The sequence below is a fragment of the Penaeus chinensis genome, chromosome 5, assembly GCF_019202785.1.
Source record: "Penaeus chinensis breed Huanghai No. 1 chromosome 5, ASM1920278v2, whole genome shotgun sequence".
NCBI lineage: Eukaryota > Metazoa > Arthropoda > Malacostraca > Decapoda > Penaeidae > Penaeus > Penaeus chinensis.
Genome location: NC_061823.1, coordinates 32695111 through 32700110, shown reverse-complemented (window position 1 = coordinate 32700110; position 5000 = coordinate 32695111). Strand labels below are relative to the sequence as shown.

At 42.6% G+C, this 5000-nt stretch overlaps 1 protein-coding gene across 1 annotated transcript in view; it reads right to left on the bottom strand.

Annotated features, from left to right (window-relative positions):
* Positions 1–5000, bottom strand: part of LOC125025576 (sporozoite surface protein 2-like) — a 70946-nt gene that overhangs the window by 16957 nt on the left and 48989 nt on the right. The gene's annotated exons all lie outside the window — the stretch shown is intronic.

Below are 5000 nucleotides of genomic sequence, written 5' to 3'. Positions count from 1 at the left end.
GAGGGGGGAAAGGGGAAAGGGGGGGAAGGAAGGGGGGGGGAGGAAGGAAGGGAGGGAGGAAGGAAGGGAGGGGAAGGAAGGAGGGAGGAAGGAAGGGGGGAGGAAGAAAGGGAGAGGGAGGAAGGGAAAGGGGAGGGGGGAAAGGGAAAGGGGAGGGAGGAAGGAAGGGGGGGAGGAAGGGGGAGGAGGGGGGGGGGGGGAGGGAGGGAGGGAGGGGAGGGGGGGGAAGCAGAGAGGGGGGAACGGAAGGAGGTCGGGGGAAGGTACGGGGATGAAGGAAGGATTACCATTTTGGACGTTCGCTGTGACCCTCGGGGATCACTTTTTTCCATTTTTTTTTTTGCTTATCTTCCTTTTTTATCCCCCTTCCCTGCCCTTATTATCCTGTGCAACGGAAGGCCGTACCCGGCGGGGAAGTCCGAGGGGGACCGAGAGGACTCATAGATCTTCGGTTCCCCGCCTTTCTCTCCGTCTCGTTTTTCCCTTGGGGAGTTGCAGGTTTTGCTTACGATTTCCAAGCAAAAAAAATTGGACCATGCATGTCCCTCCCTGCAGATTGTATACATGTATTTTTTTCCCCCTCTCCTCACTTGCCCTCGCCAACAAGAAGAAAAAAACTTAGTTCTAATGCATGTGATGGACAGGGCAGGTTTGGGGGCTACGGGAATTTCCATTCGGTAAAAAAAGAGCGAGAGAGAAGCCACAGGGGAAAAAAATTGGGGGGGTTTTCAAAAAGGAAAAAGGGGGGGAGGGGGGGGAAAATAAGGATTCTTCCCCCTTACGAAAAAAAAAAGAATTAAAAACACAACAGAAAGACCAACAATAAAAAATGCTTTTTCCTCTTTAAAAAATAGCATCGGGGGGGGGCTTAAAACTGGTCTTCGTTTTTACTGGTGGATTAGGGGCGTGGGATTGCTTCGGTGATTTTGCAAGGTGTTCCGGCAAGGTGGCTGGTCTCCAAACCCCCTGGAGAAAAAAGATCCATGGCAATGGTTTTTTCCTTCGAAGCGAACAGTACATTGGCGATCGGATGGGAAGAGGAAGAGGAGGAGGGAGGGAGGAAGGAGGGGGGGAAAGAAAAGGTGTGGAGAGAGAGGTGGAAAGGGGAAAGGGGGAAAGAAAAAGGTAGGAAGGAGGAAGTTAGAAAGAGGGAGGAAGGATGGGTGGAAGAGAAAGAGGGAATGAGGGAAAAGACGATCAGGGGTGGGGGCAAGGTTTTTATAAAAGGTTAAAAGGTTTAGTTTGATTCCATTTGTTACATTTTGGGTAAACTTTTGGACATAGTGTCTTTTTATTTTTGTTCTAATTACCCTTGTCCCTGGAAAAGGCCCGGGGTTCATCCACTGGCGACGAGGGATTTAACGCATCAGCAAGGTGCTACCGAGATCCGCTACGCTTGACCCCACAGCACACAAAAAGGAGAGATGGAGGGAGGGAGATGAGGGGAAAGGAGAAGGAGGGAGGGGGGTGGAAGGGAGGGGAAGAGAGGGGGAAGAGAGGGAGGGAAGCGGAAGAGGGAGGGACGGAAGGAGGTTGGGGGGAAGGGACAAGGTGAGGGAAGGGGGAGAGAGAGAGGAGGGGAACGGAACCGTATCTGCATCTACCAGCTTGGCACGTTTTGCTGTGACCATTTGGAGAACCGATTTTTTTTTCTTTTTTTTCGCTTCATTTTCCCTTTTTATCCCTTCTCCCGGGTCCTATTTTTCCTTTGCAACGGGAAGGGGCCCGTACCGGGGCCCCGAGTCCGAGGGGGCCGAAGGGGCTCATAAGATTCCGGGTTTCCCCCCCTTTCTTCCCCTCCGTTTGTTTTTTTCCCCTTGCAAGTTGCAGGTTTTGCTAAACGATTGCAAAAAAAAAAAAATGGGGCAAGCACGTCCCTCCTAAGGTTGTATGCCTATTTTTGTCCTGCTTTTCCCCCCTCAATTGCCCTCGCAAAGGAAGAAAACAAATCTTAGTTGTAATCATGTGATAGACGGTCAGGTGGGGGCTACTGCAATTCCATCCGAAAAAGGAGCGGGGAAGAGACCCAAGAAAGTGGGGATGCTTGCTAAAAAAGGGAAAAGGGGGGGGGGGGGGAAATTTGATTCTTCCGTTTTGAAATAAAAGAAAAGACAAAAAAAACACGGAAGACCATACTGTAAAAATTTTAAGTACCCCCTTTAAAAAAAATATCGGGGGGTTTCTTAAGCTGGTCTTCGTTGCAACTGGATGGATTAGACGTGAAATTGTCTCCCCCGGTTTGATTGAAAGGGTGTTCGGCAGGGGGGGGGTTTGGTCTCCCAAACCCCCTTGGAGAAGGAAGACCAGCATGGCGAACGTACGGTGGCGTTTCAGGCATGGAAGAGGAGAGAGAAGGAGGGGGGGGGAGAAGGGGGGAGTGAAAGAGAGGGAGAGGGAGGGAGGGAGAGAGAGGAGGAATGAGGCAATAAATCGGGGAGGGAGGTTTTTTTTTTAATTTTTAAAAGGTTTAGTTTTTTTTCTTTTGTTACAATGGATATTCTTGGTGGGACATGGGTTTTCTTTTTTATTTTGCTTTAAGTTATCCCTTTGTGCAAGGAATGCCTGGGGTAACACACGGCACGGGATTCGAAGGGGCGGTCAGCAAGATTGCTAGGAGATCGCTACCGCGAAACACACAGCACAAAAAAGGAGAGATGGGGGGGAGGAAGGGAGTGAGGAAGGAGGGGAGCAGAGAGGGAGGGACGAGGAAAGGGCGGGAGGAAGGGACAGGAGAGGGAAGGACACCAGTTTGGGCCGTTCCCCGGGTGCCCCTTGGGGACCCGACTTTTTTCTTTTTTTTTCGTTCATTTTTCTTTTTTTTTCCATTTCCCTGCCCCATTTATCACTGTGAAACCCAAAAGGGCCAGTACGGTCGGCGAAGCGAGGGGACCGAGAGGACTATAGGGGGATCTCCGGGTCCCCTCCTTTCTCTCCGTTCTCGTTTTTCCCTGCAACTTGTTTTGCTAACGTTGCATAGCAAAAAAAAATTGGGCAATGCTGTCCCCCTGCAGTTGTATACATGTATTTTTTTCCCTCTCTCTCCCTCACTTTCCCTCGCCACAAGAAGAAAAAAACCTTATTCTTTAAACATTGATGGACAGGTCAGGTAGTGGCTACTGAATTTTCCCTTCCGGAAAAAGAGAGAGAGGGGAGAGAGAGGGAGAAAAGAGAGAGAAGAGGGACAAAGAAACGTTGGGCTGCAATTTTTCCCAAAAAAAAAAAAAAAGGAAAAAGGGGGGAGAAAAAAAAAAAAAAAGAAGGCCATTTTTTTAAAAAACTACATTCCCTCTTTAAAAAAATAGCAATAGTGGGTCTTTAAACTGGTTTCGTTTTCCTGGTGGATTACGTGCATTGTCTGTCGGTGATGTTCCGGCAGATATGAGAGATAGATATATAGATAGATAGAGAGAGGGGGGATGGGAGTGAGGGAGATGAAATGAGAGATAGATAGATAATTAGAGAGAGAGAAAGAGAGAGAGAGGGAGGGGGGGGAGAGAAAGAGGAAAATGAAGGAGAAAGAGAGATAAGAAGTGAGAAAGGAAGAGAGAAGATGGGGGGAGAGAGAGAGGAGAGAGAGAGAGAGAGAGAGAGAGAGAGAGAGAGAGAAAGGGGGGGGGGGGGAGGGAGGGAGGGAGAGAACGGGATTCCGTATCTGCATATATCATCTTGGCACAATCGCCGTGACCCTTTGGAGCCTTTTTTTTCTCTCTTTCTTTCGCCTCATCTTTCCTTTTTTGTGCCCACTATTTGTCACTTTGCAACGGAAGGCCAGTACCGGTCGGCGTAGTGCATTTGCATTTTTTTTTTTCATATAAGAACGGACAACCAGATGCCACATGACGACCGAAAACGCATGTTTATTTTTTTATTAATTCTTTCTTTCTTTCTTTCTTTCTTTCTTTCTTCCTCTCTTTCTTTCTTTTTTCTTTCTTTCTTTCTTTCTTTCTTTCTTTCTTTCTTTCTCTCTCTCTCTCTCTCTCTCTCTCTCTCTCTCTCTTCTCTCTCCTCTCTCTCTCTCTCTTTTCTTCCTTCTTTCTTCTTTCTTCTTTTCCCCTCTTTTTTTTTTATTATTATTTTCCAGTGATAGCTTAGTCATCCATTTTTTTTTTTTTAAATACATATTCATTATTTTTATTGATAAAAGATATGTGATTATGCAAGAAGAGATAATGATATTCCTTGCACGCCACGATGGATCAGGGCCTTGATATTAATCATCATCATTATCATTGTAATTATTATGATATCATTGTTACTATTGCTGCTGTTGATGAATTCTTATCATTATTTTTGTTATTACCTAAATTTATCAGTTTGTTATTATGATTATTACTTTTTATATTTTATTACATTTTCATTATTAATAACCCTTTTTTTATATAAAATTTTTTTTTATAGAAATTTCCGTTATATTATTATTAATTTTTTTTTTTTTTTTTTTTTTTTTTTTTTATTATTTCATTTTACATTGTTATTTATTATTTTCATTAAAAATCCCTATTATTCTTATCCTTTTTTGTTATCCTTATTTACTCTCACATATATTTATTTCTTTTGCCTCCTATACTGTTAGATTATTATTTATTATTATTATTTGTATTATCTTTATTATTATTATATATTTCATTATTTTATTACAATCAATATTTTCATTTTATTATCTCATTATTATTTTTAATTATTTTTTATTTTATTATTAATTTATATCTCTTTTGCTGTTGTTGTTGTTGTTGTTGTTAATTTTTGTTGTTTTTTATTATTATTTTTATTACAATATTTTTATTAGCATTTTTTTTTATTATATTATTATTATGCTTTTATCATTCTACTATTATAGATATTTTCGTTACACCACTTTCATTTTATTTTTTGCCATAATTTTTTCATTTTTTAACATTATCATTATTATCATTATCATTATTATTATTGTTGTTATTATTAGCATCATCATTATAATCATTTTAGCACCAGTAAGATGATGATGATGAAGATGATGATGA